General features: G+C 35.3%; 1 long non-coding RNA gene across 1 annotated transcript; it reads right to left on the reverse strand.

Annotated features, from left to right (window-relative positions):
* Positions 1–8,318: 8,318 nt before the first annotated feature.
* LOC118239663 lies at positions 8,319–14,049 on the reverse strand. Its single transcript, XR_004772414.1, has 3 exons — positions 14,013–14,049; positions 10,761–10,825; positions 8,319–8,410 (listed from the first exon to the last, which is right to left on the reverse strand). It is a non-coding gene; the product is annotated as an uncharacterized LOC118239663 (long non-coding RNA).
* Between the last annotated feature and the right edge of the window lie 918 nt (positions 14,050–14,967).

The raw sequence follows: 14,967 nt of genomic DNA on the forward strand, positions 1-14,967 counted from the left end.
TTTCAAAAAACAAAACAGAAGAAAAAAATAACTTCTATTGTTATTCTTCTATACTTATAGATCAGTGGCCTTGTTCAGCCATGATCTGAGAGGCTTCCTTCTGGAGCATATAATAACAAATATAGACACTGACATCCAGACATCAAACAGCATATATGAGACCTTGGAAAACTCAGTACTAACTGTGTTGTCTCCATCAAATCCCTCTACTCAGTGACCATGTAGAAATGAAGGCAGAGTGTAAGAATCAGACGAGATTACAGACATCAAGAAGACAAGACTGAGGCAGCATACAGAAGGCCTGAATGGATCAATACTTCTTTCAGGTCCTAGAAATGAAAGAGGTGTATACATGCTCCCTTCCTGAAATGAGAATCAACCCCCAATTAATAAACACTTGCAAATTAAATTTTTTTCCAGGAAGTCTTTGTGGGGAAACAACCAACTCTCAAGTGTGTGGTGCTAGCCTACCAATAGATGGTCAACAGGAAAAGACCTCAGAGTCATTTTTGGAGGTTCCTTATTTCATAATGTCATTCCATGGCTCCTTTTAAAAATTACATCTTATTTCTAATTTTACTTACATTTTAACTTTAATTTGCACACATTTTCTTCCCTTTCATTATAGGATTTTTGTGTATGTATTAAAATATTTTATATATTAAAACAAATAAAATGCTCTCAGCATTTGCTGCATTTAATATTTTGAAATAATTAACAATGGTACAAATATTTAAGCAAGAACTTTCATCAGTATCCACTTTGGAAAAATTGTTTCATTCTCATTGTAATAATTTTATTGTTTGGTTGCCACGACAATAAAAATAATTAAAATCCAATATGTACTAATTAGATTAATTATATTGATCAGATACCAGGTTGATTGATCCAAAATATCAAACAATCAGGATCAAGGTGTTCATTATGTTGGATCCCATGTTAAAGATCTTGGGTGAATATTATTAGAAATTCTTTCAACATTTAGAAAACCTATTTCCATGTTGTAATATAACTCTCTGTGATTTTCATTTAACGATTTTCTGTGAACCATGTTGTTTTCTCCTAAAAGCAGATCAAACCATCTCTCATATTGACTATTTCATAGCACAGCTAGAAAAAGTTAATTGAGCTCTTCTTTTCATTTTCAAGGATATTGCTGTCTGAAAACAGTCAATGAATTTTCTCTGAGATTAAGAGTTGAGTTAATCATACCAACACTCCTATGCAGTTGTCCTAATGGAAAATTATTCTACTGTAGAAAAGGGAAGCAATTTTACATTATGTTGGTCAGCTCTGAGTACTAAGTAGGACCTATAGAAGGTATATGAAGGTATTTTTAAATGTTGTATAGTACATTGTGTTTTAACACTAATGCCAGTTCCTCATCCCAGTAACTAATGATTAGTGTAAACCTGTAAGTTAATAATATTGAAAGGATAAATACCATTGACTTAGTAAATTCTTACTGTATACTTGGGATGGAGTTGAGAAAAAAAATTCCTTCTTCGTGGTTATCAGAAACCTGTAGTTCATACCTCAACTATGGCAAAGAGGAGATTATGGAGCAGTTAATTCACTAGCTCAGAAAAATTTTCTCTTCACTAAATTTTGCTATTGCTTCTTTTTATAAATAAATATTTAAAAGCAAATAGGAAGCTGTATAAACTACATATATTGACATTTATGAGAAATATATTCATTTAGTCCAGATATAAATCAGTATGAACTGACATTTCACCATAAAGATCAGAGATTAGTAGAGAAGGTCACATATCACTTATAATTTTCCAGATTCTGTGTAACATATTATATTATAAACTTAGTAAAACAATGTCCATCTATTTCTTCTCACATTTCATAATCCAGTACTCCAGATGGACTTAAGTATTTTCCCTATTAGGGTTTTGCAAGGCCAAAGCAATAAATCACACACAATGTGAATCTATGTAGAACTCTGGAAAAACATAAGTTCTAAGGATATACAATGTTTTCATCAATATTTAATCATTGACCTGAATGATGGAGATCATTATTTTTATTAGTGCCTATTAGGTATTATATTTACTTTCTAAATGGTTTTAAGTTACCTCAACATCTTAGAAGGCAGCTCTATATTTAATTTTTTTTCAATGGAGTTGGAGATCATCTGTTTCTATAAAGTGGATTTTATAGATCCTCTGTAAGATCCTTGATTTCACTAAAATGGGTAGATTGTTAGCCTTCCAGTAAAAAAGCATGATTTCACTCTGTTGATTAGATCTCAAGTCCATTTAGAGCACTGTTGGTAACCTTCAGGGTAGGTGGACCACGAAGAATAACAATTGCTTCTAGAATTCCAAATGATCAGCACTGAAAATACACTCATATAAGTATGTAACATTATACAGGCCAAGAATGTATTCTTGTATTGTGGAACACACACACACACACACACACACACACACACACACACACACCAAAATTAAAGAAAAAGAGGACTTAAAACATGGCAAGGGATAAATTGCATAGGAGTGAATTGAAGGAGAAAATAGATGGATAAATTATATAAATATAATAAAATCTCAATGTTTAAAATGAAAAACATAATGTACATTTATCCATATTAGTATAAAACATCTACCTTCCTACCTATCTATTTGCTTATTTACTCTTTTATATGCATGCATGCATGCATGCATGCATGCACAGTGAAGATATAGAGGTCAGAGGATAACCTCAATGGTTATGATCTCTAATTTTTGCCGAACCTTGACTTCAGAGATTTCAACAAATCATTGACAGGATTCATATTGGGTGCCTGAAGTAAGGCCACATGTTATGCTGACAGACCTCATAGAAGAGGACACTCACCTGTCCCTTTTGGGAGAAAGAGAGAAAGAGAGATATAAGGAAGCTGGCCAATATATGTATGCTCCAATTACATACACCCAATGTAATTGAATCTAACCAGCAGCCACTGAATAAGTAAGCAACTTCAGGATTCAAGCATCACTGAATCCCCCCTCACCATATAATTATCAAAACAATAACATTCAGAATAAAGAAAAATATTAAGAGCTGCAAAGGAAAAAGGCCAGGTAACATATAAAGGCAGAACTGTAAGAATTTCACCTGACTTCTCAACAGAAACAATGAAAGCCAGCATCATAGTCTGATATTATGCAGACGCTAAGGGAAGATGGATGTCAGCCCAGACTACTTTACCCAGCAAAGCTATCAAAAACCATTAATGGAGGAATAAAAGATATTCCATGAGAAAAATATTTAAACAATACCTATCTACAACTCAGCCCTTCAGAAAGTACTAGAAGGAAAATGCTAACCCAACGAAATCACCTATGTCCTAAAGAACACAGGAAATAGATGAACTAACAGTAGCAAATACCAAAGAAGCAAATTGAACACTCAATGCCATAACCAACAACAAAAACAAAAATAACTGGAACTAGCAGTCACTGGTTGTTAATATTCATTAATATAAATGGTCTCAATTCACCTATAAAACGATGTAGGCTAACAGATTGGAGATGAAAACAGAATACGTCTATCTGCTTCATCCTCATAGACAGATATTACCTTAGAGTAAAGGGTTGGAAAAAATTTTCCCAATCAAATAGACATAAGAAACAAGATATTGTAGATACCCTAATATCTAACAAAATAGACTTCAAAATAAATCAATCAAAAAAGATACAGAAGGACATTTCATATTCATTACAGGAATAATTCATCAAGAGGAAATCTCTATTATGCACATCTGTGTCCCAAGCATACCTTTCCTGCATTTGTAAAAGAAATGTTACTAAATCTTAAATCAAAAATCAAGCCCTACACACTAATAGTGGGAGACTTCAGCACCCCACACTCACCACTGGACAGATCTGCAAGACAGAATCTTAAAAGAGAAATAAGGGAACTAACAGATGTTATGACTCAAATGGACTTAACAGTCTTCTATAAAACATTCTACCCAAACAAAAAAGAATGTGCTGTCTTTTCAGCACCTCACGGAACATTTTCAAAACCAGACCACATACTCTGTAACAAAGCAAGTCTCAACAAATACAAAAAATAAAATAAATCCCTGGACCCTATCAAATAACCATAGTTTAAGGATCACCATAGCTAAAAGTAAGAATTCAACAGCAACATTAATTTCAGAAAACCCACAATACATGGAAATTGTAAAATGATCAACTGAACCCCACTGGGTCAAGGAAGAGATAAAGAAATAAAAGACTTCCTAAAAGTTAATGGTCACAAAAGATATCCAAATGTATTAGACACAATGAAAGCAGTGCTGAGAGGTAAGTTCATAGCATTAAATGCCTACATAAAGAAGCTGGAAAAATCCCACACTAGTGAATTAACCAAATAAATGGATGAACTAATACAAAAAGAAGCAAACTCACTGAGAAGGGAGAAATAGTCAATTCGAGGGCTGAAATCAATAAAATGGAAATAAAAGAATGAAAATATCAATGAGACAGAGAGTTTGTTATTTGTGAAATTTATCAAAATAGACAGAGCTTTTTCAGAACTAACCAAAAGACAGAGAGAGAATATCCAACTTCATAAAATTAGGAACAAAATGGGGGACATAACAACAGACACTCAGGAAATCCAGAGAATCATCTGGTCATACTTCAAAAACCTATATTCCACAAAATTCAAAAACTTTAAGGAGATGGAGAATTTTCTATTCAAGTACCACATACCACAATTAAATCAAGAACAGATAAACAACTTAAATACACCTATAAGCACTAAGGAAATAGAAACAGTTTTTAATAGTTTCCTAACCAAAATGAAAAATGAAAAAAAAAAGTCCAGACACTGAAAGATTCAGTAAAGAATTCTTCCAGATGATCAAAGAAGACCAAATACCAATATTCCCCCAAATTATTCCACAGAACACAAATAGAAGGAACATTACTAAACCCTTTTTTTTATTTAATTTTTACAAAATTATATTTTCTCATGTTAATTCCTTATCCGTCTTCCCCATCAACTCCCCACCAGTCCTCTCCCCCAACCCTCTGCTCCCCATGGAGGCCCTATCCTCCATGGGGGCTCTCCATATTCCACAACATCATCCTGGGCAGGGCATAGGCCCTCCCCCATGTGTCCAGGCCGAGAGAACATCCCTTCCCGAACTCTTTTTATGAGACTACCGTTACCCTGATAGCAAAAGCACACAAAGACACAACTAAGAAAGGGAACTACAGGTCAATCTCCCTCATAAGCCTAGATTCAAAAATACTCAATAGAATACTGGCAACCCAAATTCAAGAACACATCAGAAAAATCATGCACCATGACCAAGTAGGTCATCTTCTTCCCAGAGACACAGGGATGGTTCAACATACAAAAATATATCATGTAATCTACCATATAAACAAACTGAAGAAAAAAATACATGATCACCTCACTAGATGGTGAAAAAAATTTTGACAAAATTCAAAACCCCTGCATGATAAAGGCCTTGAAGAGACTAGGGATACAAGGACCATACATAAACATAATAAAAGCAATATACAGTAACTCAACAGCCAGCATCAAATTAAAAGAATCTATTTGCATTCTTCTACATGTTTACAACTAGATCCATATTTATTGCCATGAACAAAACTCAAGTCCAAATGAATCAAAGACATCAATATAAATCCATCCACACTGAACCTCATAATCAAGAAAGTAGGAAATACATTTGAATCCATAGGCACAGAAGACTACTTCCTAAATAAAAGACCAGTAGCATGGACACTGAGAGCAACAGCTAATAAATGGGACCTTTAAAAACTGAACAGCTTCTGTAAAGCAAAGAACATGAACAACAAAACAAAACAGCTCCCTACAGAATTGTAAAAGATCTTCAACAACACCACATCTGAAAGAGAGCTGATCTCCAAAATATACAAATAACTGAAGAAACTAGAAATCAACCTACCAGTTAAAAATGATGTGCAGATATAAACACATAATTTTCAACAGAACAATATCAAATGGTAGAAAGACTCTTAAGGTAATTCTCAGCATCCTTCTTCATCAGGGAAATGAAAATCAAAACCACTCTGAGATTCCATCTTACTCTAGTCAGAATGGCTAAGATTAAAAACATCAATGACAGCTTATTCTTAAGAGGATGTGGAGTAAGTGGAACACTCCTCCATTGCTGGTGAGAATGCAAACTTGTATAGCCACTGTGGAAATCAGTATAGTAATTTCTCATAAAATTAGGGATCAACCTACCTGAAGACCTTGCAATACCACAGTTTGGGAATATACCCAAGGAAGGCCCTTTCACACACAAGGGCATTTGATCAACTATGATCATAGCAACATTATTCATAATAGCCAGATGTTGGAAACAACTTAGATGCCATCAACTGAAGAATGGACAAAGAAAATGTGATATATGTACACATTGGAGTGCTACTCAGCCATAAGAAACAATGGCACCCTAAAGTTCACAGGCAAATGGACAGAACTAGAAAAATATCCTGAGTCAGGTACCCCAAAACCACAAATATACTATGTACTCACTCATGAGTGGATACCAGACATAAAGCAAAAAGATACACAGGCCTACAATCTACAACCACAGAAAAGCTTAAACCCTCTTCTGGAAACAGATGGAAGCAGATACAGAAATCCAAAACTAACTAATGAGCCAAGCTCCTGGAGTACACTCGAAGTGAGGAAAAAGTGATAATATGAACAAAGGAGTCAATGCCATGACTGGGAAACCGACAAAATCACTTGACCTGAGCTAGCGAGAGATCACTGACTCAGGTCTGAGAAATGGGGAACCTGCATAAGACCAAACTAGACTCCCTTAATATATTTGACAGTGGGGCAACTGGGACAATATATGATGCCAATGGGAGTGGGTACAAGATATAAATCTAATGTACCAACTGACTTTGTGGATTGTACTTTATATGGAGAGATATGGAGGGGCATAGAGATGGAGAGGTGCATCGGTTCTGCCTCAAATAGATGATGGGAGAGACTTAGGAGACTTCCTAGGTGAAGCTTTATCCTCTATGAGGAGCAGATGGGAGATGGAAGAGGAGTGTGTGTGGCGGGGGGGGGGTTGGGTGGGGGCAGGCAGCTCCCAGTATTTATCACTAGCATAGGTGTGGATTTTGGGAGCCCATTCCATATAGAGGAATACTCCCTAAGCCACACGGGGGTGGGCCTAGGCACTTCCCAAAGGATACAATAGACACTGATGACACCCTATGGAAGGCCTCACCATCCAGGGGAGCAGAAAAGATAAGTGACAGATAAGGTTTTAGTTGGTGGGGGTAGGGGAGGACAGGTGGGAGAAGGGAACTGGGATTGTCATGTAAAACAATCCTGTTTCTAATTCAAATAAAAAAGTTGGAAAAAATAAATAAATTAATTAATTAATAAAAAATTGTTTAAAGATGAAACAGGATACCAACCCAACTACAAAGCCCTCCAGATACAATCTGTCCTCCCTGGAAGAGGTTGTGGGTGAATTGTGGCTCATAACTCACAATGTGGTCAATCACTGGAGTCCTCCTCCAAAAGATAGAGACTGTGCACTATACAGCCTGGGAGGGCCAGGAACCATAGACTGAATATCTCAGAGACCTAGGGTAGAACCAAACATGACTGCACACCCCCCCTCAAATATCAATGTAATATCAAGACAGGGGTAGCAAAGGTTTTTAATCCCAATACTCAGGAGACTGAGGCATGTGAATCTCTGAGTTCAAGGCCAGCATGAAATTCTGAGAGTTTCCAGGCAGGCAAGACTGCACCACGAAACTCTGTCTTTATAATAAATACATAAATAAACCAATACATCTAATGATTCCTAATGATATTCTGCTAAACTCACAGTTAGCTTTCTTGTCCAGTCTTAGTCAGAGAGGTTTCCTCTAGGAGCAGGAGTGCCTACAGATATCTATAACCATACATTATGAAGAGAGGGAGCTTAAATTTGAGGTCTCCATCATTTCCTACATCTTAAGATGTGGAACCCTATAGGGGAGCTGGAGGAAAGATTGTAGGAATCGGATCAGATGGCGGACATCAGGAGAACACATCTCACTAAATCAACTAAACTGGGTCCCATAGGCTCACAGAGACTGAAGAACCAAGCCTTGGTAATGCGTAGGTCTGCAGCAAGTCCTTTAAATATGTTGTGGCTGTTCTGTTGGTGTTTTGTGTAGGGCAACTAATATTGCAAATATGTATGTCCCTGACTCTTCTGTCTGATCTTGGGACCTATTGCCTCCTTTTAAATTGCCTTCTATAGCCTCAAGATGAGCATTTTTGCCTTGCCTTACTGTTTCTTGTGTTGTCCTCTTACGGTGTTATCCATTGGATGCATTTTCTTTTCGGAGAGTGGTGGATCCAGTGTAGTGGGGAGCTGGGGAAGGGAGCAGGCAAAGGTGGAGGTAAGAGAAACTGTGGTCAAATGAAAAAAGTATATTTTAATATTTATCTGTGAAGTTTTGTCTACATGTGGATATTTGTACAACATATGTATGTGCTTGATACCCATGGAGTCTAGAAGACAGTGTCAGAGCAGCTGTAACAAGAACTAGTCTTGGGAACAACCTTGAGTTCTGGAAATCAATCCCGGGTCCTCTGGAAGAGCAAAAGTTGCCCTTAATCAAATTTCAAACCCTAAGGATTTTCTTCATGGAAATTACAATGGCTACATTGAGATTTAATGTTTACATGCATGTTAGACAATGAGCTTAGAAGTATTCTTGATATTTATCATATAAACAAAAAAACAAAATCATATTTTCAAAACAAAATTATATTAACCCTAGAGTGTTTTAGTGATGAAAATCACTGAATGAATTGGCCTATGTGTATATGTTATATAACTGATCACTGTAAATTCACACTATTGCACCATTACTATCATAAAAATGAAAATACTTTAATATTTATAAAAAATGTGTGATGTTCTATTTTTTATATTTTATTAAATGTACAAAGTAAAACAATATAATGTTTTCATTTTACCTGTTTCTTTTATTGAATTTCAAATGTTCAGTATTTTCAAAGAAATTCAAGGAACTTATCATTATAGTGTTTTCACAAAAGGAATACTATATAATAAATATTCAACATGGCAGACATGTCTCATTTGAAATTCCAGTGCTAAAAAGCAATGGAGTAATGTAACTGAGTAGAAACCAAGTCATTTATAGGCACAAGTGAAATCTCAGTAGTCAGTGCCATTTTCTTGTTTTATGTTGTTTCATAAATTGAAACATTAAAATTATCAACACAAAAGATATAATTATTGTAACTTAAGTAAACCCATATCTGAAAACAAGAGAGTGAGATAAATTTTATCTCATAAAGTACTGACTACTTTATGATTTTTGTAGCTATTCACCATATAAATATGATTTTGGCAACATCAACTATGTAAATTTATGAAAAGAATGATATAAAATAATGAACAATTGTACATGTTGTTAAAGCTTTGCTGATATGAATTTAGAGTATTAAATTTAATCCTTGTGTCACTTATGAGCAAAATTTATATGTGATATATTTAAAAGAAAAGAGGAAAAACAGGTCTACAACATGTCAATTGAAAACAAAAAGAGAAGGCAGAACTTCAGAAAATTATAAGCATACATGTTGTACAACACATATAACAAGAAAATGGCAGAAGTCATTTCCTTCATGTAAGCTATTGTCTACAACTATAAATTTAACAAATGAATAAAATATAATTATCCAACACTATGGTGTTTATTAGCAGCTCAATAGAAATTGAGGGACAAAAATCTATTGTAATCTTCTAGAAATTACAAAATGGATATTGTATTCAGGTTACCAGGGACCAAAAAGTTATCACATGTTAATTTAAACATCACTATTGTTATAAGCTACACATTTCAAAACAGTTATTTACTGATCAGCAGCTCATCAAATGGATAAAGGCAAAACATACAAATCAGTGGTATAAATGTATATATTAACATGTCAATGATTTATGTATTAAGATACTAAAATATTTTCTTTTCAATATATGCCACTTACTACTTAATGGAACAATGTGTCTTGCAAAAAATATAGCTTATTAAGATGAGAAGCAAAATTTCAAGTCCCCAGCACATATTGGATTTGGTGGTTCTTTAGAAGTACATAAAATTGGTAAGAAAAGGTACCGAGGAAGATATGGGAGGAGCTGAGGAGACAAATTGCAGTGTGTTTGATCAAAAGACATTGTATTCAAGTGTCAAAGAGTTTCAAAATGTCCTACAAATAGATATGTCATTATAATGTGAAAGGAATATATTGTTTTCAACCATGTGACTCTAGGTTTTCATATTTGACATGTTGGAACCCAGCACTATCTGAATTTTGCAAGACATTTTCCCCTTAATTCAATCCTATAGAATATAGAATTACTGTTTCTCATTAATGTAATACATAGTATATAATAATATTGTAACTGAAATGATAAATTAACATTATGATTTTGATCCATTATTACTCATCTAATGTTAAGATGCTTTTCTATTTGAATATGTTGTTCTGTTAATTTTGAGAGGAAGCTGCTTGCTTTGGAGGATATTTCAAATGATATCCCTATAAGAAAAATAACCCTGATTAGTAATCAAGAATAGCTGTGAATTATAGATGGATCTTTGCTATTTGGCTTGTTAAAGAAGGTTGCTTATGTGATATATTCAGGGGCAGAATGTTGAAATTGGAGTTAATATGAAAATGTCTCCAATTACCTGTGAAGTCAGGCTAGCTACCACTCCTGGGATGGTCATCATTTTCTTTTAATATCATTGTCTGCCTGAAATCAAGTGGAGATACAGAGTTTAAAAGTGTATTTCCATTCTCATTGATAATTCTTTACTATGACTCTTATCAAATTTTCTAAAAGTAGACTATGCAAGCCAAAGGTAATCAGGGATGTGTCATTATGTTTCTGTGTTTTCAGACATCATTGGTAAAACAAATATTGAATTGATTCATTTTCCAAATTTTAAATACCGATAAAGTAAATTACTCAAAATTTTGTTCCAGTGGGATCTTTTAATAATTGCATTACAAAAATTCTTCTCAACTCAACATGGAGGTATATTATATTATATTATATTATATTATATTATATATTTGAAGGTCATTTGTGCCATCATCCTTAATTCTTATGACATATATGTAGTGCAGGTCAAAGTTTTCTCCTCAGACAATGAGTCATTACTATAAGTAAAGCTTAAGAGACAGATCTTTTTACAAAAGAAAAAGGTAACTTGGGGAACCCTTGTTTCCTTCTTCCAAAACTTGTCTGAAGCAATCTCAGATGCTCCATACTTGCAGTGTATCAAATTTTCATTGTTATGGTCAAAATTTATGAAAAAAGAATCCATTTCAGGTATGTCAGAAATAGGAGTTTATGTGACATTTAAATCTCAGTTGTATAATTAGACATGCACACTGTCTATACTCAGAGATGTTTGATTTCTATTACAAGTGGAATGGGCTTGTTCCATTGTACTAAGAATATGAGACTCCACTCTTTAAAGTGTAACTAGATATATAATATGCATGAGTTAGCATATCAAAAACAAATGCTCATGTCCCTTTAGTTCCCTGGACTCATGGGCAAAATCTTCTTATGCAGCCTCTACCAAACAAACAAAACAAATCCGTATTCTGGATGGCATTATGAATTAGAATTTCTAGTTACTTTTTAACTAGAACAGATTTATAATTATGTATGATAATTTTTAATCTCTAAAATCCAAGCAAATACATAATGACAGCATCTGACAGAAGTCAATTTCTTGTGGGTAGTAGTTTTACATTTGAAAGAACACTCTGGTTATTTAAAACCAGGTTCCTACTTCCTGCTCAATAAACCTGAAGTAGGGTAGTATTGTCAACAAAAGGAGAAAACAAAGACATTTAGAAAACTGGCCCAATTAAGAAGTCTACAGATTTCAGAGTAAACACATTGTGCAGTAAGTCTGTGTATGAAGGAACAGAGTTGCCTGTAAAGATCAAATGCTTTTGATTCTCCTTGCTGAATTATTAACAAAATAAGTATTCACTAAACATGAGCTGCATATTAATTGTGTCATATTGATCCACTCTAGAAAAAAGACAGCATCTGGCATAGCGTGTTAATATTACTAGTGATTGAGAATCGGAATTCTCTTACTTTGTTTAGATTTTCATGTAGAGACTTAAGGGGTCTGATAACAGCTACAAGACACTCTGCATCTTTAATTTCATTTTCATGCAAACGGTTTCTCTGTAGGTGTTTCAATAACACAGCTTTATTATTCGCCAGAGTATTAATTAGTTGAGGATTTTACACAGGGGCATATTTTTAAAATATTGTTACCATGAAAATTCATCATAGATACATAACTATCTGATTTCCATTATTTGTTTTGTCATATGATAACTATACTGACAAATAAATACACCATACCACAATTCAAACCACAGTTTTACATGCCCACAGATAATGGATTATACTTTCTATTTCTCCACATCTTCTCCAACACTCACATTTTCCTATTTACTAAGATTATTATCCACTTGTGCATTTATTGAAAATGAATCCAAGGGCACATATTTTTGTAAGTGGATATCTGTATATAATTTGCAGATCTTCATTGTTTATTTGGTCAAAAGAGAAATTGACACACATGTGTATTAATAATAGATTTCCACAATGCTCATTAACAATTTACCTTCTGTGTAATAATCCATAAGGCATAATTTTGATATTTTGTTTTCCAAACTTCCATTTTATACTTAAAAAACAATTGAATAATTCATAGATATTAAATATTCCTCTATATTCTTCTAACAAGTTTTATACCTTCAGGCATTTCATATATGTTGTGCCTGCTTTGAGTTAACTTAATGCATCAGTGTTTTAAGACTTTTACTGTTTCCACATAGTCTTGTAGTTCTTCCAGTCTGGTGCAGGTTTTTTGAATACTCCTAAACATATTTTTACAGTTCTATTATGCCTTGGAAGCATTGCTCAGGAATAGAGTATACATTTACTAAACATAATGCCAGGGGTGCAATTGATAGCACCAATAAATGAATACATAACTAATTGGTTGCATTTGTTTCTAAATGTTAGAATTAAAGCCTGGCATTGTAAGTGTGGACTTCAACTCACACTGTTTTTTTTTTTTCTCCATTTTTTTTATTTATATTAGAAACAAGATTGTTTTACATGTCAATCCCAGTTCCCTTACCCTCTCCTCCTCCCCTGCCCCCTACCTATCCCATACCAATTCTGCTCCCCAGGGAGAATGAGTTCTTCCATAGGGGGGGGTCTTCAGAGTCTGTCATATCCTTTGGGATATGGCCTAGGCCATCCCCCATATGTCTATGCTGAGGGAATATCCTTCTATGTGAAATGGGCTCCTGAATTCCATTCCTATGTTAGGAATATGTACTGATCTACTACAAGAGGCCGCCTAGATTTCTGAGGACTCCACACTGACACCCACATTCATGGTGTCTAGATCACTTCCATGATGGTTTTCCAGTGATCCCAGTCTGGGGGGCAAGAGCTCCCCCCTTGTTCAGATCAGCTGTTTCTGTGGGCTTCACCAGCATGGTCTTGACCCCTTTGTTCATCACTTCTCCTTCTCTGCAACTGGATTTCAGTTCAGTTTAGTGTTTAGCTGTGGCTGTCTGCTTCTACTTCTATCAGCTGCTGGATGAAGGCTCTAGGATGGCATATAAGGTAGTCATCAATCTCATTATCAGGGGAAGGCATTTAAGGTAACCCCTCCACTGTGGCTTAGATGGTTAGTTGGTGTCATCCTTGTAGATATCTGAACATTTCCCTAGTGCCTTATTTCTCTTTAAACCTATACTGGCTCCCTCTCTGATGCTCTCTCATATTTTGTTCTCCTCTATTCTTCCCCATTGCGGGAAATTACCAATACTGAGCCAGGTAGAGATACAGGGGATTTTAGTAAGGAAAAAGCCTTACTTACAGAGCAACCTAGGCAGCCAGCGGGCAGCAGTCTGTACTGCAAGCCAAAAGTGAAAGTGAAACCAGAAACCATCCCCCTGGCCAACTCTCACTCTACATCACCCTGACCTTGCCCTTGCAGGCATAGTCAGGCACACCATTAGCCAGACCCTAAGCAGGCATGGATACAACTTCCCTTACAATTCCCCTTTTAGTCTAAAAAAGGATTACAACAATCTGCTTATGTCACATCATAACTCTCTATTTTAACTAAACCCTAAAGTCATCTGAAAGAGGTGTTCAAGTCTAAACATCTCCTTCCAATACCAACCGTAAACAATAGGAAGCTATCGCTAACTAGGTATATACACTGTCCTAAGTGACAACAATGGGGAAAGGGGGCATAGCATCCTCCAAGTTACTTCCTGCTGAAATGGGATGATGATAGCCTTGTGGGGTCCTGTATGTAGAAAATGTTAGTGTGGTAAAAATCATGAAAGGATTGAATACAGTCCATGTTAGATGGGATTCTCTTGATTGAAGATCTCGCTTGAAATCCTCAACTTGATTGAAGTCAGTATCAACTGAAGCTCTTGCCAGAGTGTCAGTTGAAAAGGAGAAAGTTGGATCAGGTGCATTCAAGGAGGTGTGGCCCATTTTCTTTCCAGGGTGTCCAGGGATTGCTGTCAGGCAGGTCTTCATTGGCTGTGTGGGACTCAAACATAAACAGTTAGCAGAGAAATGTTTGTCTGTGCATGTAGACATGCTGGGAAAGGCAACCATGGGTACATAACAATTATATGAGGGTGCAGACCTTGAAAGAAAGAGCCAAGAAATGACAAAAACAGTCCCAAATTCTTCTCTTATTCTGTATTACATCAATTGGCTTCTTGATACAATACAGAAAATCTAGAGTTTAGTTAAACAATGCACTTGGATTTCAGAGGAGGAAAGCCAAATCCACCTCTAAATCCTGC

Source organism: Cricetulus griseus, assembly GCF_003668045.3.
Source record: "Cricetulus griseus strain 17A/GY chromosome 1 unlocalized genomic scaffold, alternate assembly CriGri-PICRH-1.0 chr1_1, whole genome shotgun sequence".
NCBI classification, from domain to species: Eukaryota; Metazoa; Chordata; class Mammalia; order Rodentia; family Cricetidae; genus Cricetulus; species Cricetulus griseus.